This window comes from Perca fluviatilis, chromosome 4 (genome assembly GCF_010015445.1).
Source record: "Perca fluviatilis chromosome 4, GENO_Pfluv_1.0, whole genome shotgun sequence".
Lineage (NCBI taxonomy): Eukaryota > Metazoa > Chordata > Actinopteri > Perciformes > Percidae > Perca > Perca fluviatilis.
Window position 1 is genome coordinate 39,720,810 of NC_053115.1, and position 25,610 is coordinate 39,746,419.

Genomic DNA, 25,610 nt, shown 5'->3' on the forward strand with positions numbered 1-25,610 from the left:
TTGATGGCACGTTCCGGTCACGTGTGGAGCCTTCTGTATTTGTTTTGTTTGTCTGTATGTTACTAACTTAGTAACATACAGACAACAAACCTGAACAACGGGTAAAGGTCTTGTAAGTTTTGCTGCAGCTTCATTGATGCTGAAATAATTTCCATGTTTGTATTGTTGATCTTCTTCTCTGATTGGGCATTAGCAGCTACAGATGAAACTTAATTATGTTACTTTATAATTTAGTAAAACTTCACACCCAGTAAAAGATTTATAACCAGCTGTTACAACCATGATCCTGAGGATCAACATGGCAAGGCTGACTTAGGTGAGGTTGATTTAGTGACTGAAGGTCAAAGAATCAGAGAACATTTCACTGTACCACAAGTGAAAAAAATAGACGCCGAGGTGTAAACATTAATGTAAACAGTGTTTCTACCAAAATATACTGAGGCTCTGAAGTCTGTATGAACTGTAATCAGATACAGTAATAAAGGGTGTAAGTCCATATCCATTTATATAGCTAATATATGAAGGTAAATATGGTGCAAAGGTGAGAGCTTGTAGAATACAATTTGTGAGAACTTGCAGAACAAAAAATCTGACCTTGTATGTTAAAATTTGCACTTGTAAAAAAAAATATTCACACACCTGTGATTTGAATTTGAAGTCACACAAAGAAAAAAAACACATGAGGGAAAAAATCTCAACTTGTAAAATTAGAAAATTTGCACTAGTAGAAAATACTACACACCTGTATTCTGAATGTGGAAGTCACAGAAAAATATTCACAAAAATTTGTGAAGATTGATATTTGCATCAACACAATGACAGCTGCAAACTTGTAATGCAACATTTACTCGTGTACTTTTTTTTTTTTTTTTTTACTCAGGTTAATTTTCATACCCAACCACAACTCAGTGGGTTACAACCTCTAGAATCTGTCCTGGAACTTCACTATGCTGCCCTCGCATCACAAAGGTGGCCAATCTGCGCCTCAACTTTTTGCAATACTTCTTGCAATACATTTGGGTGTAAAAACTAATTGGTACCTGTGGACTTAAGGTCATTTTAAGAGTCGTGCATAAAATCAACTGTGTAAGGAGAGTGTACACTAAACGACGTGTTCGTTCTGATTTCTGGAGGGAAGGAGAGGCTGGAGTGAATTGAAAAGATTAAGCAAAAGGTTTAATAAAAACAACACGGTGAAAACAGTCAAAACATAATCAAGCTATAAAAAACATAAAAACACTGCCAATAGCAGACTGCAAGAGCCATACTTCGCCTTAAGGGACACAATTGCAGCCATGCGATACGCTGACAAAACTCAAAATGTTACACTGCAGCTGACAGCCGGACTGAATCCATAGATTCTCCTTGTGGAGTCCACATAAAAAGCAGTCCCGAATCTTTCTCCTGATCCCACATTTTATTCCTGTCTCTCAGGATAAGGACACACCTCTAATTTCAGGTCCTGAGACTAAGTTTGTTTATCCTGGTAGTGCTGATTATATTCAAGTTTACAGAGTTGGTTTCCTTTGTTCCTGGCTTAGACTTGGCACCAGGAGGTTGGAGACTCAAAGAGACGTTTCTCTTCATATGTTAATAGTTGGTTTTAACCTAATCTATCTGCAAAAGAAACAGGAAGAGAGGGGAGAGAAATAACCAGCTGTTTTTACCTTAGTAAGGCTAAAGTCATTCTAGATTCCATTCCTATTTTCATAACCTGACTGCAGCATACAATTTTTATTATTTAAAACCTAATACATAAAGCATAGTTTTAACTTTTTTACAACCTAACATTTAGCCCACGAAGACCCACGAAGCCGGTCTACGCCCGTAGCCTGACGGCCACCTCTCGAAAGTGTACCACGTCCACCGCTACCATCGCCGTGGCTTAGGTAGCGTTACCCCCCCAGCTCATGTCCTGGTTCTCCTTCTCCCACCAGGCAGGAGGGGTTCACTTCTCTCTCCAATCTCCGTGGTCTGAAGAACAAGAGACACTTTGTTTCTCTCACTAGGACTCTAGAGTCACTACCAAGCTAATCGGCGTCACTCTCTCACTGATCCCTCGCTCATCACACACACACACACACACACACACACACACACACACACACACACACACACACACACACACACACACACACACACACACACACACACACACACACACACACATGCGGCTCAACACACACACCAAGCGCACAAGTATAAACATCAGGCCTCTTCCGGGAGGCTTCTGGCGGAGGCTCGATGGAGCCTCGGCCAGCTATAAAACGGCCTTTAGGCTGTGGAGCTCTGGAGCCACCAGGACGCGAGGAGAGCAGGGTTTCTATCTCCAGATGAGGGACAACTCTGTCCGGCTTATTTATGGTAGCATGGAAGTTGGGTGGAATAGGTTAGCGTTGGCTAACTAACCAGCCAGCCTGCTTCTAAATAAATACCTTTTAATTATGTTAACACTTTTCAACAGTCAAACTGAGACAGAGTGGGCGGTGAGGCTCCAGGTCCTGCAGCCGCGAACAGACCCTCATCAGAGGGTAACAACGGGCGAGTTCTGCATCCCTGCTGAGACTTGCATCCAAAAGACAGATTCCAGAGGTTGTAATCACAGGAGTTGTGGTCGTAATGGAAAATGAACCAGAGTAAAAAAAATTATATAAAAAAAAAAGTACACAAGTAAATGTTGCATTACAAGTTTGCAGCTGTCATTGTGTTCATGTAAATATCAATCTACACATTTGTGAATATTTTTTCTGTGACTTCACATTCAGAATACAGGTGTGCAAGTATTTTCTACAAATGCAAATTTGCAATTTACAAGTTCAGATTTTTTTTACAAGCTCTCACGTTTTTTTTTTTCAGATGTTTTGTTCTGCAAGTTCTCACATTGTATTCTACAAGCTCTCACCTTTTGCGCACATATTTACCTTCATACTAATACTGCCACCTAGTGGGAATTCAAGTACAAAGAGATTGATTTATTAATTGTTGTTGGCAAACTGCAGTATTTCAGCTGAGTCACATGAATCACAAACAGGATAATGACACTTAAAGATGTAGTTAGGATATTAGTTACCGATGATTTTATTATTTTGTTTCTTAAACTGAAAAAACTAAACACTGGGACCAAACCTCAACTTTGAGTATATACAGTGATGGTTCCTAGAAAAATCATTTGATACCATGGAGTTAAATAAAAGTTTTTTCCTGGACAAAGTAAACTTGTTATTAGGACTGGTTGCTCTGCAGTGAGGGTCCCAGATGATAAACATGTTCTTTACACTTCATTCACTGCAGCAGAGTGTTGGTTCATTAAAAGAACTAACTGAAAACACAGAATTAGTTTTTAGACTCAAGGTGAACATGAACTTTATAGTATATAGGACACAAAACAGCGCATTAAGCCCTATTAGCACTGGATTAGTATTACCTGGTTTTAAACTAAGTGAAACCTTCTACACTGAGAGGAAGAACAAGAGGCTCTGGAGGGAAATAACAGAACTGGAGTTTGGAATCCTTTTTTAGTTCAGTATGAACGGTTACAAAAACACACAGCTGTTGTGTCCAGTCCTAGGTTCGCTGTAGCAAACGTCTGAGTTAGTAGTATTTTTGTGCTGTATTCACACAAACCGCAGAACACAAACCGTCAAATTTACAGATTATATACAGACAGAAATTGACTAGATAAAGATCACATTAAGCTTCACATAAAGTGCTGGACAGATCTTTAAACTGCATTTGAACTATACTGTTTGTTAAATCTGAGACTGGCTTTTTCTCCAATCACATTTAGAAATTCTGTTCACTCAACAGGAAACTAAGTTCAGGTGTTTTTCTCAGTGTTGCCTCTCTGCCAAGATGATGAATGATATTTCACAAGCACTCTTAACATATTTTGTTTTTTTTCTTTGGGGTAAAGGACCAGAGAAAACCTCAGGGGTGAGTCCTGATTTTGATGCCATCACTGATCTCTACATCAACAAGTATGTGATGTAACTCTTTACTGATCATTTTTCAATTTATTTGTACCCGTTAGGTAGATTTGTTCTGCAGCAAGAGTATGACATCCATCATGACACACACAACTACAAAAACACACCAAGAACTGACACAAGTCCTCTACTACTACTCTAATCTAATACAAATAGAAATACTCAAGGTTCCACCAATTAGGACATAAGAGAGAGAGAGAGAGAGAGAAAACATTCAAATAAATAATCTCTCAAATAAAGTAGATAAAAGCAGGTTTACAATCAAATTAAAATGCTTCTATCATATTTGTGCAAATATAATACTACCTCTTGTTCAGCTCAGTGATAGCAGCAAGAGCTACCGTGGGATTAAAACCCTCTGTCTGAAGGAAGAAGCTTAAAATCCCTGTACAAAGGGGGGGAAGTCATCATTTAAGATAGATGTAGCTATCCCCTGTAACTGTCTGGTGTACAGGGATGCTGGGTTAAGTTGTGGCTCCCCAATCAGCTGACTGGACCATTTCACTATCTGGTTTAAGGATTCCTCTCACCAAACCATGACACCAAGGAACATGACAAGACTGATGGTGTGTCTCCATTGTCTGCGTCTTTTTCCCGCTTCCCATTCATTTCTATGGGAGCGCCGTGCAATGCATTCTGGTAGCGTTGCGGGGACTTTGTGGAAGCGGGGCGTCGAGTCGCCCTCTCCTCATTTGCATAAAGTTGAATCCAACCAACTTGATGCCAATGAGGCGCAGCTGGCTCTGCTCGCCGCCTCTCCAAAGCTGACAAACATCATTTAAGCTGACCTCTGTCTGAAATTAAGCCTATTTCTCGCTTAAAATGTTTTCAGAAAAATGTTTCAGTGAACTATTTTGGTAAAATATGAGATAGTATGCCAAACAAGCTGCCAATATGGTCGGTTTTGAAATTCAGGAGCAGCCAGCCCCATGTGAAGTGTTCAGTCCAATCAGCTGCAGCCATCGCGGTTGTAGGAGGGTCTAGACTGGTTTCTTTGTTTGTCAGTGGTCAGAAAAGAGAAACTGGTGGCAAGCTCACTAGTTTACAATGCTGGGAAGTGGGGTGATCCCATCTGTGAAAACCAACGCGTATATGGACACTAGGCCTGCACGATAAATCGTTATAAAATCACGATCTTGTTTCACCCCTGTTCACAATTTAATTTTTAAATGACTGTTTTTTAAATATTTTTTTATATTATTTTATGGCCATTTTCGGCCTTTTATTTTGATAATCATCAAATCATTCTGTTTTTGATAACTGTACTTAAATTGGCAATTGACAAACTGACATTTCTCTAGAGACTGAAGCTGTAGCTGCAGCATGTTGATTGACATTTTTATGGAAACCATGCTTAAGGAGTGCAGATAGAGCCTGTATCAGGGCCATATTTAGTTCAGTGTGTTATATGTCACTATTTTTGGTAGCCTACTGTAAAATGGCCAGCATGTACTTTATTTTCTTTATTCATTGAAGCCTCTATGTTTACAGGCTTGTGGTGATGCACAGTGCGCTATAGGTGCCAACAAAAATCTGTTTGGTAGTGCCAATTTGTTTTGTTTTGTCATGGTTCATGTGGTCAATAAACATTGCACTTCATGAGAAAAAAAATGGTTGCAGAGAATCGTGATATCAATTCTATGCTAAAAATATTGTGATTCATATTTTTCCTGAATTGTGCAGGCCTAATGGACACCCACCTTGACTCAGTAAAAGCCAGATAAAACATGGTCATTATGATTGGATCAATATTAAAATATGAGAGTTTCCTTAAACAATGCAAGCACTGTTGACCCTTTTGCACACAGCTTCACAGTTGGCTTCAAAGTTAAATTTTACGTTAATGATGGTCCCCAAGGTATTTATAGCATTCCACGTACTCAATGGTCTGACCCTTAAAGTGTCTTCGTTCATGTGATTTTTCCTTCTAAAATAGATGAGCATATGTTTAGTTTTAGATATGTTAACCTGGAGGTAAGACTCCTCACACCAGCACACAGATTCATTAATGAGTGGACCGTGGCTGGTCTCGTTGTTATGAAGCAGACTAACAACAACAGAGTCATCTCCATACTTGATTATGGTTCTGTTGTCATATTTGCTCTGACACATATCTGTTAAAAGAATGAATAACAAAGTTGACAACACACACTTGTGGGGAACCTGTGGAGGAACACTTTCGGTTCGGACAAAATACTGTGGTGGCAAATTTTATTTTAACCATTATTGATTAATGATTATAACCATTTGCTTAAAGATTGTTTAAACCTCCACAAAAATGCTGTTCCTTCCTCTTAGACTCTTAAAGGCCAGAGAGGGACAGCAGCAGCCATGAACTATTAGCCTAGTGGTTTTGTTTAAGAAACTCTAGCTTCTCATTTTGTTTAACTTTTTAGCTGACAAAGTAGAGAAGGCCACAAAACCATGTTTCCTTCTGCCTCCTGAGATAAAGGGTTGTTTAGGCTAATGAAAGAACAGGAGCAGAGGGGAAGGTGAGGATGGGTTGACTTCTAATGATGTCCTATTTTCAACTCTGACCAGGCTAAAAGATAAAGTTAGAGGGGTGTAGCTTGAGAGAGGGTTTTGACTATATGATGATGTGATGTTTTAGATTTTAGTTTAGTAATGCTCATTCAGTTGTACTGCATGTACCTTTGAATCTGTATTCTCATATTTTGCAAAATATAATAAATGCTCAAAGACCAGACTTTGGTTTAAAATCTCAAACAGTCTTTTATTCGTTTTTCATTTTTATCATTGATATTTGTTTACTCTGATGCTTCATAGAAAACTTCCACCACATTTTAGCGTCACGAACAGGATGGTTGTGAACAGCGGCACGGAGGACTCCGTGGGCCTGGGGTTTTGCAAACCAGGAGATCAACGATCAGCCTGCTTCTATACCTCGAAATAAAAACATTTTCAGAAGAAGGAGGCCAGGACCGCGGAGGACTCAAGCTGTTTTTCCACTCCGTAAAAACGAACAGGAAGAGATTTCTGGCAGCACGGGTAAGATCCAAATTAAACAATTTAATTGGATTGTAAAATCAATATCTGGTCAATTATATCAAAATGAATAATTGCAAAAATCATTAGTATTGTGTTATACAAACAAATGAAACTTATTCTGACTTTTGAGACTGAGTATTTAGATGTGTGTTGTTGGTCATTTTGGGTAACAAAAACATAACTGAGGTTATGAATGACATCTTTTGGCAGACACGGACATATTTATGATTGAATTCTCATATGGTGATAAGACAATTGATTGACGGACAAGACCAGTAAGAGAACTGGCAGAAGAGGCGGACTGCAGAGTAAATTAAATAGTTAACTATTTAAGAGATTTTGACTGCAGGGTCGCACCGGGTTTTTCATATAAGTTTCCCGAACAAAAACAAATAGTCTATACTCTAAGAGAGTGCTGGACCCTTTAAGAACAACCTGCAGGACAGTCTGGGTTGTAACGATACTCTAAACAAGTTCTGGACCCTTTAAGGACAACCTGCAGGACGGTCTGGGTCGTAACGTTACTCTAAAAAGAGCCTCTTGATTATTTAGAGACAGACTGCAACAAGGCGAAAACATACTGAATAGGTCAAGTTATTTGACTATTAAGTTGAGTTCGTCCGCAGGGCTGTTACACACAGGTTTTTCACGCAAGTTTCCGAACAAATAACCTCGCGGTGTGGTGACGATCACATCGAACAAAGACATAGTATACTATAAAGTCCAAGAATCAATTATGGGAAACGAAATTTCCCGTTCCAGTGATGCAACTGGACCCATAGTGGATGAAATGACTCATAAATATGGACCGGATTGTTTGCGGTGTCTATCTTATTGGTCTAAAAGCTTTGGCTTTCCGCCAAATGGTTCCCTGAGTGTAGCGAAGCTCAGGATGCTAAAATTAGATCTACAGACAGAGGAGAAAAAATTGAAGGGGAAGAAAACAATTAAAACAGAGGTCTTAGAGCAAATTGAGGATAATAAGGCATGTTTTAATGTGTGGATGAAAGAAGCTGATAACAGAGAGAGAAAACAGTTGCAGAAACAGATGACACTTCTGAGCATGACTGATACTAACAAAAAAGAGAAAAAAGAAAAAGAGAAAAAAGAAAAAGATATGAACAATGTCACTGACACATTTTCTCCTCTCTATCCGAGTTTGAAAATCCGTGGATCTGGTCACGGACATTCCACCCCGTATCCTACCCCCGCCACGGAAGGGAAGAGGAAGAGAGCAGCCATGGTACCAACGACCCGACAGACGAGAGGCGATCGGGACGCGAACAGCTCATCTCACTCCTCCGCCGCACTGAAGCAGCTGCGACCGCTGGATTGCCAGTATTCCAAGGCCTCACAGAGGAAACTGATGAGGACGGAGATGAAGCTGATGCATTTCCCATGATTCAAGTCCCTACACAAGGAGGGGGAATAGGCCTGGTGTATAGGGCCTGGACTGAATTAGACATTAGACAAGCGACAAGCCACCTTCCCCCGTGCAAAAACTCTGGTGCACAATTTACCATAGCCCTTCAGGCATTACTTGAGACTTTTCTGCCCACTGTTCCAGAAATACGACGTCTTCTGATGGTAAACCTGGGGCCTATGGGTATGCAAAGATCCGACACCTTCTCCCCGAAGACCCAACCAATGATCCAGTCATTCTCCATCCAAATCTCGCAAATAGAGCAAATGATGGCTACAATGACCTGCTGGATGATCTCTCCACCGGACTAGAGACCGTGTTTCCAGACAGAATCGACATCACCGTGGTGACAAACACCAGGCAGTATAAAAGCGAGGCGCGGTGGAGGACTTCCAGCACCCGGCTTTCTGAGACTTTTGATAGACACAGCGGCATCGCTTCGCACCACTACCGCCGGAAGCAGTGAACTTTGGGAAGCTCATTTCAAAAACGTGTTTTTGAGTGGGCTGTCTCCCTGACATCTGAGCTGAAGTGGACAAAACCTGCATTGGACTGCCCGATTCAGCCCTGATGGAGATTGTTAGACATGCTAGACATGCTGAGAAAATCCTGACCAGCACAAGAGACAAGACGGAGAAGAAAAGACAACAAAACAGTGATGCTGCACAGTTAACCCTCACAAAACTGTGGCAGCAATGTCTCAAGAAAGAAGGAATGCGGGCAGAGGGAAAGGCAGAGGCAGAGGAAAAGGCAGAGGAAGCAGAGGCAGGGGGCCGTGGCAACGATACCGATAGTGGACAAAGACACTTGCTACAACTGTTGGCGAGAAAGGGCAGTGGGCCCTACGAATGTCCCCACCCCAAGAAGGACTCGTCCAAGGGACAGCCGCCGGCCCCCAGCAGTTTGCAAATTGACAGGCCGTGGGGGATGGAAAGACGGGTGGAATGGAACGGACTGGATGACACGAAGTGCGCCTGTTAAGGAGGGTAACATGCACACACGCAAGATACACATGCTTGCAATGAAGACATGCTTTCCTGCATACCACAAACATCTACACCACCCCCAAACAATAAGCAAAACATACTAGATGCAATACAGCATATAGAACAGAAGGAATTAGCAGAGAAAATGCCTACTTATGCTATGTATTCATCAGATGTGTATAAAAATTGCCTACAACAGTGTTGACAATACAGGGGAGGGAAATAGAATTCTTGGTTGATTCAGGGGCTACAAATTCGGTTTTGAAAAAATCATTGTTTCCAAAACAAAAACTTTCTGGTAGGGTAATTCTTTCTAGAAGTGCAAGTGGTATGATAATGCCAGAGAAATTTACCGTTCCAGTGACTTGTGTGCACACAGATTCTACAGATCCAGACCCAGAGAGAAGAGCAAAATGCTCATTTTGCTGCTCACCTGTGTCCCGGTAAATTTATTAGGAAGAGATCTAATGTGTGTTTTTGGTATAGGGGTAATTCCTACCCCCACTGGCCTCAGGGTTGTGCGTTTTGACAAAATCATCTTTTTCCGACATGTTTTTGTTAAAATCAAAAAGCACACACTCCTTCACATTTCTATGGGACATTAACCTTTGTCGGGCTATCGACCTCCTGACAGAAGCACAACAACTAGTGTCGCCTTTAGCAGTGATGAGAACACCACAACAAATGCATTGTATCTCTCTTGTCTCCCCAACTCCAGACGAAGAATATGTTGACAAATTCCTTGACCAGTCCAAGGACGAGCTAGAGTTGTCTTCGTCTACTAGCCCGGCACATACGCAGTGACGGTAGCCTTGACTGATAAACAGAAAAAGTTTTTCAGAATTTCTAACTCTGTAGCTCATATTCTTCTCTCTTTGTCTCCAACAGACCAGGAGACAGACCGGGACACTTTGTCATGACCTGTGAGAAACTGACTGACTGGACTGACACGGCTGATGACTGTATTTCATATTCTCCCTCAACAGGAAATTATAGAAAACTTTTATCATGGCGCGTGCTTTTGTATCCGCGCAGTATCTATATATTGAGTGAAACTGCGCCACAACAGACACATTTTTGCACGGTAAAAACGACATTTTACCTACTGACGTCTCACCACTTTTAGCCAAAGTGCCAACACACCTTTGGGCGACACATAAATATGACGTGGGGTTGATTAAAAATTGTCAACCTGTCGTCATAATACCACGTTCGGACTACAGACCACAGAAACATCAATATCCGTTAAAACAGGAAGCTATTGATGGAATCCGACCCGTTTTTAACTCCTTATTGGATACAGGAGTTATAATTCCGTGTCCAGATTCTCCTGTTAGAACACCGATTTTTTCCGGTAAAGAAATACGGCCAAAGGCATTCCGACAGAATGGCGTTTTGTTCAGGACTTGAAAGCTGTCAATGCAGCTGTTCATGCCGCGCACCAAATGTGCCAAATCCATACACAATCCTACAGGGAATTAAGAGTGATGCTAAATGGTTCTCTGTAGTTGATTTGTCTAATGCTTTTTTCAGTGTCCCGGTGGACAAAGACAGTCAGTTTTGGTTCGCTTTCCTGTTTGATGGAAAACCATACACTTTCACACGCCTTTGTCAGGGATACACTGAATCTCCGACCATCTACAATGACGCACTGCGCGACAGCCTAGAGAGCTTCACACCAAACCCAGGTTCAAGTCTGCTGCAGTACGTAGACAACAAGAGCTGTGTGAGCAAGACACGATTGCGCTATTGTGTCATCTTGCAACTGAGGGACACAAAGCCAGTCTTAAGAAATTGCAATTTGTAAAACAAGAGGTCCACTTCCTGGGACATGACATTTCGGGGTCAGGGAAAACCTTGTCTCCTTCGCGGATTGAGGCAATTGTTTCCCTACCAAAACCGTTAACAAAAAACAAATGATGTCATTTTTAGGGATGTGTTCCTACTGCCGTGTTTTCATCCCAAATTACCGCGGAACTTGTTCAACCTTTAGGGGATGTGATAACCGGTAAGGGACTGACTGCACACAATTTGGTAACCTGGACTATTGAGGCTGAGCAGGCCTTTGTAGATCTTAAAAAGGCCTTTCAAAGTCCCCAACCTTAGGTTTGCCAAACCCAAATCTTCATTTCACTCAGACAGTGGATGAACACCGTAGGATGCATGACATCTGTTCTCCTGCAGCCGCATGGAGACAGACTGAGGCCCGTGGCCTATTTCTCTGCAAAACTTCGATCCAGTTGCAGCAGGCCTTCCGATTGTCTCTCAGAGCTGTAGCTGCTGCTGAAAGGGCCTTGGCGCATCCGCTGACATAGTAGGATATGCTCCACTCACACTGCTAGTCCCACATGCTGTCTCTTTGATCCTACTTGAACAAAAGGCTTCACATTTGTCTGCAGCACGATACCTACGTTATCATACAGTACTTCTTGACATGCCTAACGTAACAGTTAAACGTTGTACTGTACTTAACCCTGCTTCTCTTATGCCTACACCAGAGGGGCCGGAGAACCACATGACTGTCTGGCAGAGCTGGCGCAAACATGCACACCTCGCCCAGATCTTCGGATACTCCCTTAGAGAATCCAGACCTCATTTTGTATGTAGATGGGTCAGCCTCGCTGCCCACAAACAGGACAGGGACAGGTAGGATTTGCTGTAGTTTCTGACACTGAAACTATGATTGCTAAATCTCTCCCAAACCATTTGTCTGCACAGGCTGCTGAGCTCATTGCCCTCACGGAAGCATGTAAGTTGGCTGATGGCTCATCTGTTACCATCTTCACGGACTCAAGAAAACAGGTTTCAGCGGGTCTGCCTAAACCAGCTGAGGGACCACTGCATAAGCTCCGGCCTGGGGACTTTGTGGTGATCAAAAGCTTCAGGAGGAAGAACTGGCAGTCCAGGACGGTGGGAAGGACCCTTCCAGATCCTCCTGGTCACTCACACAGCAGTCAAAGGCGCGAACGATCCACGTGGGTGCACGCAACACACTGCAAACAGGTTCCGGACCCAGGAGAGGTGCCAGGTTCGCTAACACCTGCAACAAGTGACGAGCAGGTTCCCTGCTGAGTCACCTACGAGGGAAATCGATTCAGAGACCAGCTTGACAGACGGCGTTCTGTGCTATCTCTGAAATCAATCGGGGAAAAACTGGAGTTTTTCTCACTGATTTGCAAACACACTAAAGGAGGAGAGAAAGTGTGACCAACATACTGGTATTGTACCTTTTTGAACACAGCACATTCCTGAAAAACACTCATTCTGATGCTCTGACACTCACAGCACAGTCCTTGTTTTCTTTACACTGAGGAACTGTTGACATTCCTCTGTGACTCAGAGCAGTGTGCTCAGGCACACACATACAGGAGCAGAGTGCTGTGATATGCACACATGATGGAGCAGCACGAGAAACTACTGAAATGGTACCCTCCGAGGAGATTCGGGGGGTCCAAATTTGTACTGAGTTTATTCTTCATTACTGCATTTGTGATTTTTGCATTCGTAATGTTAGAAAGATATGATAAACCGCTGACTGAAGTAACCATTTTTTCCAACACCACTTCTCCCAATGACACAGACACACCCAGACACACTAGGAACACCAGTGAGGAGCATGGGAGGGGAAAGCGAGTGACGCATTCCACAGTTTCTGCGTCTAGGAGTAGATGGCGTTCAGAGTACAACAGGTATCACAGAGCTAATGTTACTATCATGGTCAACACTACATCCACTCTTATGCTTCAGCCCTGTGACTTTGTGTAGTGCGGGGAGCATCAGTAGGAGAGAGAGAGGTATATGTATGTTACATTGCAGAGGTGATGGATTTAGGTTATTACAGAGAAGGAGGACCCTTATGTTCCTCATGGAAACAAGCTGTTTGGTATACAGGTAATGCAGATTGGGGCTATGAAGTTCCTAACGACCACACAAACCTAACCAATAGATTATCAATAAAGAAGGTAAACTATTCCTCAACAGGCATCTTGTTAACATTGACCAATGCTCAGTATTCGGACCAAGGTTACTTCGTTGTGTGTATTATGACCTTAGGGAGGCTTCCCTGTGGATCTTTTATCTTGAAGTAATCTCACCTTCCACATCTCACACAGAATCACCACATATGAGCGCAGACTTTTGAAAGTTTATCTAACAGATGGGGATCTTCTGAGGATAATGATGCATTCTCCACTAATGCATGGCTTGGCCTAGTTAAGAAGTTCACGCGTGATGTAGGGTATAATGACTCTTGTTATGTATGTTCACTATTTCCCCACTCTCAGAAGCAGGCTACCCCAGTAAAACCACACACATTGAATCTCACAGAAGTTGTCTGTGCTCTGACAGCACTCAAGGATGTTAGAGAGGAGGGGGGTCAGTTCTATTCGGCTTTTATTCAACCTTCACCTTGTGGAGGTTTTGCGAATCGCACGTCGTGCTCGAATGGTACTATTTTTAAAACTAAAAATGGAAAAGCATCTGATAGTATAGGACAGTTTCACCATAGCCTTATGAAGAATTTGACACATGCCTTATGCATTGAACGACCTCCGTGCATGGGTTCTCAGTATTTGGGGGTAACCATGGGTTGTCAGCGGACTTTGAATTGTACGTGCGCAACAGGGGATTTAAATATTAGTGCATGCTTACACTCCACACCAGGGTATCTTAGTGCTTCAGTACTGATACCATCTTTGACTCACACCATGCGTTGGCCTGATGATTCTGGCGCAGGGTCTCTTGTGGATTATGTTTGGCTCTGTGGAGACCATTGGTATCAGATTTTGACTTCACGATGGGCAGGAAGATGTAGTATGATATATTTGACACCTTCCATTACAGTTATGACTTCCCTTGTGCATACAACACACCACTATCCCATGTACGTGCCCACATCTGATGTTTCGGCTAGAGATAAGCGAGAGGTTACCAGCCCAGGAACTAAATTCGCAGCAGGGTTTTTTCCTTGGTATGGAACAATAAATAATGCACATAACATTGATCAGGTTCAGGAAAGTCTTGAGAATTTGACTGCTATGATGATTTCAGGGTTTGGAGAATTTCCTCCTGTTATGCGAGCTATGAGAAACATGCTAATGCAGCATCAGATGGGATTGGACCTATTGCTAGCAGCACAGGGGGGACTTTGCCACATAATAGGCACACACTGCTGCACATTCATTCCAGACATTTCAGGAAACATCACTGACACCATTCACCACTTGAACCTACTTTTGACTAATCTCAAAGCACAGGACGTTCCAGAACACTATGCAGGATGGGACTGGTGGGCCTGGGTTTTTCAAGGGGGGTGGAAGGCTTGGTTAGCTAGATTTATTGCACCACTAATAACTTTGATGTTTGGTTTCCTGATCTGTGTATGCTGCATAATCCCACTAGTCAAGAAAATGATTTCCTCCATCTTCATGGTAAATATGATACAGTATCAGGCACTTCAGAATACTGAGTCCTCTGACTTGTTTCGTATGTCCAGATATGATGATGAGGTTCTGGATACTGTTTCTGATACTGTGTGAGACTGATTAAAATTTTTTGTTTTATTATTTTTAACTTAGACGTGAACGCTTGCTACAATTAAAAAGGGTTTTCTTTTGTACCTCTTTAAAAAACAGCATTTCAGCAATATATCCATAAGTTTGAATCTTTAAGAAATAAGGTTTGAATTTTTAAAGTAAAATTTATTTTGTGTGATTATGTTGTAATCAAAAGGGTGGACTGTAGTGGCAAATTTTAACTTGCCATTATTGATTAATGATTATAACCATTTGCTTAAAGATTGTTTTAAACCTCCACAAAAATGCTGTTCCTTCCTCTTAGACTCTTAAAGGCCAGAGAGGGACAGCAGCGCCATGAACTCTTAGCCTAGTGGTTTTTGTTTAAGAAACTCTAGCTTCTCATTTTGTTTAACTTTTTAGCTGACAAAGTAGAGAAGGCCACAAAACCATGTTTCCTTCTGCCTCCTGAGATAAAGGGTTGTTTAGGCTAATGAAAAAGAACAGGAGCAGAGGGGAAGGTGAGGATGGGTTGACTTCTAATGATGTCCTATTTTCAACTCTGACCAGGCTAAAAGATAAAGTTAGAGGGGTGGCTTGAGAGAGGGTTTTGACTATATGATGATGTGATGTTTAGATTTTAGTTTAGTAATGCTCATTCAGTTGTACTGCATGTACCTTTGAATCTGTATTCTCATATTTTGCAAAATATAATAAATGCTCAAAGACCAGACTTTGGTTTAAAATCTCAAACAGTCTTTATTCGGTTTTCATTTTTATCATTGATATTTGTTTACTCTGATGCTTCATAGAAAACTTCCACCACAATACTTTTGACCCTGATCTCGCTTTGCCAGACCTTCCTCCACAACGATGTGGAGGGTCTGACTAGTCCACACAGCATTATGGGATAAGAGAAAACCAACCTCTGGTTTATTTATTTCTTACACCAGTAGTTCTCCACCTTTTTTGTGCCAGCTCAACTACTCAACCCCACGTTGCGCTGCGTTTTGAGGAGGTGTGAGAGTCCCGTACAGTAAACGGTGACATCACTGCCACTATCGCTTCAACAAGAAAGTTTTAAACCACCAAACACAAGCCCTGAAGTGCCCGGGAGTTTGTGGAACAGCTAAATGTTTGCCAACAACAAAGCACAGTCGATGTCTCTCGCTCGTCTCTTTTCTTTCTCTCTTTCTCCGTGAAATGAAGCTGCCTTCAGGTGCAGTAGGAAACGTGTTCTATAAAAGATCTGACGAAAAACTGTTACTGTGAAATGTAAAGTCTACTTGTGCTACATTGCGGGGGTTAGAGAACACAACAGGACGTCGCACCACCCTGCAGCGATTGCTTTTTTCTTTTAATCATCTGAACGCAGCTTCACGCTGAAGTACGGAGGTCAGTTAAGATGATGCTCTGACGTCCCGTTTCCTGGAAGGCAGCACGGAGCTGCGCCAAACGAAGCTGACAGAAGCACATAGGAGAAGAAGAGTTATGATTCACCGTCTTGTCCAGTCGCAGTGCTGTAAACTGGCAGCTTTTAATGTAGCAGACCAAGTAGTTTAAAGTGTAAACATGTATTGTTGTTGTGAATCTTTGGTTTAAACTAGTTTCAAACAAACGCCCCCCTCAAGGGCACCTCCACGCCCCCCTTTCCAAAATATTGCTTCCAACGCCTCCCGTCATCTTCTGAACGCCCCCTGGGGGGCGGTACCGCCCCCGTTGAGAAACACTGCTTTAAACCAATCACAATCATCTTGTGCGGCGCTAAGCGTTGCACGGAGCCCCGGTGCTCTGCAAAATAGTCTCAGGAAGGAACTTGTTTTGGTGGAACATGTCTACGTTCAAAAGTAGTTTTAGTCAGACAACATAAAACTCCGATTGGACAGATAGTCTAGCTAGCTGTCTGGATTTACCCTGCAGAGATCTGAGGAGCAGTGAACCATAGTCCTCAGAAATCCACCGGAGTTTAGAATTCCAACACAAAGGAAGCATTAGGTAACGGACATCTGGTCAGAAAACAAAGGACATACGGCGGAATCCCAGAAGTGGAAGGTCGGGGCTCTAGACTCCATAGACCCTAACTATCTGTGTCCTCTTAGTTAGAAAGTCAAGGATCCAGCCCACCAGATTATTACTTAGGCCTAAATCAAACCGTTTCAAAGGCCTTCTGGTTAAAACATGGGGTTGGATCGTGTTAAAAGAGGAGCTCAAATCCACAAATCAAAGTCTTGCAGAAGTCCCTTTACCATCCAGGGGTCTTAAAAGCCCGTTAAGCAGAGTAACTGTAGCCTCCTCCAGCCCTCTGTGAGGCCTGTATGCAAACTGCCTCAAGATCTCAGACCTCACCTGTTTCTCTAAAAAGATTATTAAAATGGAGGTCAGAGCAGTGATTCCCACAGGCTGAGAATTTAGTTGTGGTGGTGGGTGGTGCGGGATGTGACGGCTGGGTTCAACAATAAACTTGTCAAACAAAGGTTTATAAACTATTTATTGAAAAACATGACAAGATAGTTTAGAAAAATATTTGTTTACATATTAAACAAACCAGATAGAAGATGAAGTGTAGCTGTACTTTGTCAGCTAAATCTGGTTAGTTTGTCAAATAAAATGTATGGTTCAGCAGTTAAATGACCTGATTAATGTTACCCAGAGGTGGAATGTATTAACAACTTAACCTTAAACCCATACTGAGATCAATACATGAAGTTAAATGTTATTTTAAATCTCAACCCTGGCTGTGTGCACCTCCTAACTCCTGTTAAATCACATTACACTAAGGCTATCCAAAGTTAATTCTTGTTCATTTTGGTTGTTATGGATCATTGTTAATTTTTAAATTACAGCAAACTTAATAAAATGCCGGGTTTTATTCGGGCTTGAGCGTTAAAGTTAATGGGTACGGCACGGAGAGAACAGTTAGCTCCAGTTAACTCTAAATATAGATCAGGCTAAGCGGACTTAAATAAAAAAATAAGGTATGAAACAATACATACCCAGGTGTCAAGCGTGATTTATGCTTCTGCATAAATCTACACCATGGCTACGACACTACGCCGGAGCAGCATTATTGTGGAACCCACGCAACTTCTAGGCAAGAGCCGCCCTTCAATAGCATTCACACGCTACTATTGGGCAGACGTCCACGCAAGGTAACCGAACCAGATTTGTTGAGGTCCTGTCCCCTGACCAGTCGGCTATCCTAACCTTAACTACTCTAGGTCAACCAGTCGGGCTGGTTCGTAAGGCGGGACTTACCTAGAAGTTGCGTGGGACGCACACCACCGGAAAAATGTAACTACACGTCGCGGCGACGCACCACCGTGGCTTGGTATCGTTGCATTTCCCCCGACTCATTTCCTGGTTCTCCTTCTCCATAAACAACATGAGATCAAGGAGAGAGTTAACTTCTCCTGCTCCAGATCTCCCACCGTGGTCAGAAAGAACAGAGGAGACACTTTGTTTCTCTCACTATGACTCTAGAGTCACTACTCACTCTGAAGATATTCACCATCACTCACACACACACACACACACACACACACACACACACACACACACACACACACACACACACACACACACACACACACACACACACACGTCGGCCCTGCTGTTCTCTTAAAGAGATCGACGCACACACCAACACACAAGTATAAACTTCAGGCCACTTATGTTGGCTACGGCCAAAGGTCTGCATGTGGCTCAGTAATATTCAACTTGTAGTTTTATATCATATTCTAGTTGTAGTTCTGATTGAACCAGCAAAGGCTGAAGAGATATTCCAAAAGGATTTTATGCTGAAGGATGAATTCAAATAAATAAATAATGACCATGTCTATTGTCTCTCAATAGAATTATGCTCAAACATTTTCCAAAAACAAAATATAGATTCTTTTGTTGTTTAATTCGCTAGAAGAAATAATTGTGTTGTGTTGAGAGACCTGAAACTGTATCTCAATATGAGTGTTATTAAATATGAATCTCTATATATTCTTTAAAGCTTTTTATAAATGAGTTAAATGTATATTTAGCTTCAAGAGTTAGAGCTTCCAGAGACTCCTGCTGCATTAATCCAAACTGTATCTCTCTGTTCCCATTGAGCCCCAATAACTGCAGAGCTGACCCCCCCCCCCCACCAAGAAACACTCTGAAATCACACATTCTGCACCACAGACTCAACATCTAAACTATCGTTCAATGTGTGTAATTTTCAGTGAGTGTAATTTTCAACGTCGTAACCATGGTAACCCCTGCCAACCTCCGCTCTAGCGGCATCACCAGATAACGCTTAAATAACTGAAAAAGGTAAATAACTAGACCAACAGTCATTTAAATATGTAGAAATGTAATTTAGAGCATCATTGATTGGTTTCTGTCAGTTTGTCTGGGAACGTTGTCGTTACTACCACATTGCATTATGGGATACTTAGGCAGGCGTAGTGTCCAGTGTTTGCATCATACTGTAATATTTCACCAGAAATAGTATGCAATTCACATACTATTTGTTTCATACTAAGCTCATCAAGATGTCGGACATACTAAAACATCTCCCATACTGTTTTAGCCTACACACGTTAGTGTGGAACTTCAGACCAACCAGAATGATTTTAATGTTGATGTTACTGAGCTGTAGTCAGAGCTGAAAGAAGTACTCACAACCACCAAGTAAAAGTCCTGCATTCAAAATCACTACTTCAGTAAAAGTATAGATGTATCAGTAAAATGTCCTTAAAGTAGCAAAAGAACAAACAAGTATTATATTTTATAAGCTGACCATAAGTTTTGTATGTAAGATCAAAGTAAATAATTATTAAATGTCTGATAAATGTAGTTCAGTTAAAAAAAATCCTCTGACATGTAGTGAGGTACAAGTATAAAGTAGAATATAATGCAAATACTCTAATAGTAAATAAAAAGTTATTTACCTCAAAATTGTATTTTTACTGCTCATGAAACATTAACTTATACATAAATATCTTAGCTAAGCTGTGTGTTTAGCTAATCAGCTGTAACAACAACTGTCATAAAAACAAAAGTTAACCCAGAGTCAATCATTGACTTGTACCTGTGAGCCTCGGCTAACATCTCTGTTTCTGGTCACATTCATCCTACGGCTGGTTTTATCTGCAAAGAGTTTTAGAGTTCAGGTTTCAGGAGAATGCAACTTTAGTTGTTCTCTTTGTGTAGACTGTGATGTTCAATCTGCTGTATATGATCTGTGTTCCATTCTGAGTCTTATATTAACTTTCTATCTTCTGTTTCAGAGTCTCCCACTGGATGGAAGATTGCTTTTGCAGTTGTTAGTTCTATTCTTGGTCTTGCTGTTGTTTTGTCATCAAAAAAATTCGGGAAAGAGATAAATGTAAATAATGTTTTGTATCAACATATTCATGATGAACAGACAACACGAGATTATTTATATACATGTTCAATGTCTTTGCAGTTAATTTATCTTCAGTCATTAATCATTGTGTTGGTGTTTACACCAGAGTAGGATCAAGTCAGTTAGCATTTACTTCTTAACTTGTATTCCTTACTGCAGGATCACAAGACCCAGGAAACTCATCTAGGTAAGGAAAAAAGTACATTCTTATAGTAAATACTTTATTAGATATTGTTTTGTAGAGTTTAGTCTTGTAATGTCTGTCCTATAATCAGTTATAATCAGGAAACCAGATACATGTGACCTCACTATGTAATCCCACTGTGGGATCCAGATCATTTACAGGTCCCACACACTTTCCCTTTGCTTTCTAGTTCTGTAAGTTTAGTAACATTCACTATCAGTCATGTATCAAGATGGGTGTTTATGTTGTCATTTAGTGCATCATGTTTTAAGTACAAATTAGGCCCAGCACGCTTAGAGAGGAGACTCTTCTCTCTGTGTAAGAGAGACAGGTCAAAGCTGAGATAGGCATATTAGGATATGTATACAACTATAAAAACTAAATAGTGTCTGGCTCTGTTCCAAGGTAATATGATCAATGGCAATTTTATTTATAAAGCACCTTTCATTTTACATAAACTCAAAGTGTTTTACATTAAAAGTAAATATAAGCGTAGCATGAAGAACAACGCATAAACAAAAATAAGAATACAGTAGCAACACATAAACACACACACACAACACACAACAAACAAACAAACAAAAAAACAAACAAACAAACAAACAAACAAACAAACAAAACAAACAAACAAACAAACAAACAAACAAACAAACTTTAATTAAGCAAAAGATTGAGAGAATATTAAAGTTTTGAGTTTGTTTTCCAATTCAGGGAACAGCTTAAAAACCCTAACCTGATGACCTGAGAGGCCTGATGACAAAGATCACAGGTATTGCAACATGTATAGTCTCTTCCACTTTATTAAATAATTGGAACATTTAAACTGATTTTTATGTATTACTGTATGACAGATCAATTATGTTCCTGTCCACTGACATGGTTTTAAAGTTATTGTTATTGTTATTGATTTTTGCTCTCCAAATGTTTTAAAATGCACATATTTAGATCAGGGGAAATCTTTTCTTTTTTGCAAAACCCCCCACTACACTTAGTCTTTGGACCTCGGTATTTCTTTAACCCTGCATACGCCCATGCAGTAGGAGATTGAATTAACAAATAGAATCATTTCAAAGCTATTTTTACATGTAAGAAACAGGATGGAAGTGTGTGTGTGTGTGTGTGTGTGTGTGTGTGTGTGTGTGTGTGTGTGTGTGTGTGTGTGTGTGTGTGTGTGTGTGTGTGTGTGTGTGTGTGTGTGTGTGTGTGTGAGTGTCCTACTAACAACCGCCCAAAATGCCTTTAAAAAGGTAGTCCTATGAAAATGACAGTCAGTTGTCTATATGAGGTGACTTTGCCTGAAGTCCGTTGATGAGTGCAGGACAGCTGGTTGACTTGTAAACATGTGATTGTTTCAGATAAATCTGCATGGAGGGAACTTCTCCAATCTCCGTGTCTTCGTGGACTCCTCGTCTGACAATTTCTTCTGTACTGAGGCCGCTGTGAGGTCTCACGCAGTCAGCAAGGAAATGACTTTACTTTCAGTTTCATAAATAGGACCTATAAACTGCATCAGCATTGTCACTTAATTTTAAAGGGGACATATAATGAAAATCTCTCATTTTCAGTCATGGTGCACAAACATGAGTAGGCTATCTGGAGGGCCGACCAACCCAAAACCTGAAATAAAACAACCCAGCCAGTTCTTTGTGGGCATCCTCAATCTGATGTAATTCAACAAGCCATTCAGATTCAGCTCCTCTTCCTATGTCAAATGCAGGCTCATTAGAATATACTGCTCCTCATCTCCACCATGGATGTATTATAAGATATTTCCATTTCGTCACCCGTTATCCAATCTGTCCGTTCATATCGGCTGCGATCATGAGCGGAGCGGTCGCACCAGCCCGAGCACTGCAGCGGACGTTTACATTACAATCATGTTGTGCTTCTTTTTATTTCTCAAGTTGCTAAGCCAGAGTTTGTCAGGTTGAACTAGACACTGTTGTTGGCTGTGATATCAGAATTGTGCCTCTACAGTATGTTTTATCTGATTAACTCTCAGGGCATCCTGTGATTTCATTTCTATCTAAATAAAAGATGAAATATGTCAAACTGTATGTTGTGACTGTTGTGGATGTTTCTGTGTTCAAACTTTGATAAAAGAAAGAAACTACAAACATACTTCTGATACTACAACATGTATCCTGGCTGCTCAACAGGTTTCAGTTTTTTTATTAATCCTCCATATTGATCGTCATAATAAAGTTTCATTCTGATAACTAGAATGACTTTTGGGAAACTCTCAACCACTCCATCTATATCAATCTATATATAAATATATCTCTTAGGACTACAAAAGATGGGTGTAACGGTACAGTTTGCAGGAATGAGCGAGCAGATACATTGACAAAGAAGACTCTGTGTTCCGGCTGCTGCTGGTACCTTCCCATGTGTTTAACCCTTTTGCTAGTCTGGATCCACGGAAGAACATGTCCAGGATAACTGTCTCACATCCACCGTGTGAGGTGTGTGGGATTGTTGTGGACGAAGTACACACAGAGATACACTGGTAAGATCTAATGAGGTTTAACTATGTATCAGCTGCTGTCACATCAACGTGTTTCCTAATATTTAGCATAGATAAAAAATATTGATAGTGTAGTAACTTTAGATATGGTGTCATTTCTGGTGTGTGTGTGTGTCTGTGTGTGCGCACCATTTTGTAGTGAGAAGGTGGGGCATTTCCGAGAAACTTTTTATTATTATTCTTTATTATACAATAGTCCTACAAACAATCAAGGCACAATGTGTTAGTACATTTGTCTAAAACATATTTACAGCTTTGAGGTAGAAACAATAGATATAGCAAATCATAATAAAGAAAATTGTTTATGATGCTCAATCAAGTTATTTATCAAAAATTCTAGATTTTTATCCTTTAAAAATATTCCAGCTTTATTTGAAAATTCTTTTAGTGGGTGTAGCAGTATACCTTTAGATTGAAGCCAGCATAGAAAAGACTGATATGATATAAAAGAAAATATGTTGAAATGTCTCAATATCGTTCTCACAGAAAACACAGGAGTTACTCTCCCAATTAAATTTTACATGTAGGAAGTGGTTTGATGGATAAATATCATTTAATATTTAATATTTTAAATGTCACTTCTTTGGCTTTTGGTGGGAGAGGATAGGATAAGCATCGTTTCCTAGTCAGCTGGCTGGCGCAGGCAGGAGGGGAGGGGAGAAAAAGAGACAAAGAGAGGCAGGGCCAACAGAGAGACTGACAGGAGAGCATCATGGGAGACAGAAATAGCAAGTAGAAAACAGAACATAAACTCACAGCCAGCCAAACCACAACCATCACATCCTGCGTGTGAAGTTTGTGGGATTGCTGTGGACGAAGTACACACAGAGATACACTGGTAAGAGCTAATGAGGTTTAAAGGGGTGATAGAATGCAAAACTGATTTTACCTTGTCATAGTTGAATAACGACAGTTTAGTGGGTAACTAGGACATACATAGAACCTCTAAATCCCATTGACACCTCTTTTCTCTGCAAATCTCACTATTTGAAACTGCCTCTGAAAACGGGCGAATCTCAACGAGCCCCATAGTTGACGTCAACTATTGCGGCCTCCTCCTCATTTGGCTCTAGTCTCTCTGTCACTGTTTGTTCGCCCCAACATTTGCATAGGCTACACAACTGACCTGAGATCAGTTAGTCTTCTGAATCTAGGTTGTGCAGATCTCAGAAATTGTATACATTGTTCATATGCTATTTTACCATTAAATTCACTTCTGAGACTTTTTTATGCAAGAAATCAACTATGTAGAGGTCAAATATGGGCCGTTTTACGAAAATGTATGTCTAATTGCAAATTTTGTCCGACTGTGTGTCGGACTTCAGAGGCCGATGCTGCCTGTGTTGCTGCCTCGCCGCCCGGCCTGCCTTCCTTCACAGACCCCGGCCTGCTGTGAGCTCCGTTACGGCTGGCAGCCCACGGGCACTTCATACCTGCGCAAAGTCACCGTTTTGGGCTAATGAACTACGAAACGCCGCTGCTCTGACAGACCTCCAGGGCCTCCAACTCCCCTCTTCCTGCTAGCTAAATGCCCGGTGTATGTGAGTGAAAGCGCGGTCAGCGAGCTTGTTACGCCAGCATTCTCTTACCACAGATTCTAGTTAATCTTATAATGTGTGTAATTATAATGTGTTGAGTTATTTAAACAAACAATTGGGGAAATAAACGCCGTTTGTCCGTGAGTCTCATTGATAGAGCCTGCGGCTGGATGGAGCTCTATCAATGAGAGCTAGCTAGCCTCCTCTTAGAATTCCTCTGGAAATCACAAAAATTCATTAACTTGAAATCGGACACCGTTGTTAGCTTTATAAAACATTTAGTTAGATGTTGTATAAGTGGCATGACGAAATTCAAACTGTAAATATACTCGAATTTCTACCAAAAATGAAGCTAACTAGCCGCAATCTGTACACATAGGATTGAAGGGACAGTCGCAGCTAACGAAACCCTTACAGCTCACAAATATTCATTAACTTGAAATCGGACACCGTTGTTAGCTTTATAAGACATTTAGGTATGTTGTATAGCTAAGTGGCATGACATGTGTGTAACATGTGGTAAGAGATTGCTGGTGTAACAAGCTCGCTGACCACGCTCTCACTCTCACACAACGGGCCATTTAGCCAGCAGGAAGAGGGGAGTTGAAGGCCCTGGAGCTCTGTCAGGGCTGCCAGCCTAACGGAGCTCACAGCAGGCCGGGGTCTGTGAAGGAAGGCTGGCTGGGCGGCGAGGCAGCAGCACCGCCGCTAAAGTCCGACACACAGTCTTACCATATTTTTAATTAGCCATCCATTTTCGTAAAACGGCCCATATTTGAGCCTTATATAGTTGATTTCTCACATAAAAACGTCTCAGAAGTGAATTTGGTAAGGAAACATTGCAGTGTCTGGAATATGAGCTTCTGTCGCGTCTCTAATGTATTGTGTATTGGGGATTCGCTCAACCAATCAGCACGCGACCTCTAATGCGTGTGTATGGCGATTTGCTCAACCAATCAACGCGCGTCTGTTCGTGTGTGTACGGGGATAAGGCTCAACCAAGCAGCGCGCAGCTCATCTAAATATTGACCATACCATATTTGGAAAAAAAGCTCTTGTTA

General features: G+C 41.3%; 1 protein-coding gene and 1 long non-coding RNA gene across 3 annotated transcripts in view; one reads left to right on the forward strand and one right to left on the reverse strand.

Annotated features, from left to right (window-relative positions):
* Window positions 1-25,610, reverse strand: part of LOC120557668 — a 1,015,838-nt gene that overhangs the window by 383,851 nt on the left and 606,377 nt on the right. The gene's annotated exons all lie outside the window — the stretch shown is intronic.
* Window positions 20,178-22,541, forward strand: LOC120557695. Its single transcript, XR_005639002.1, has 4 exons — window positions 20,178-20,279; window positions 20,460-20,487; window positions 21,196-21,253; window positions 21,840-22,541. It is a non-coding gene; the product is annotated as an uncharacterized LOC120557695 (long non-coding RNA).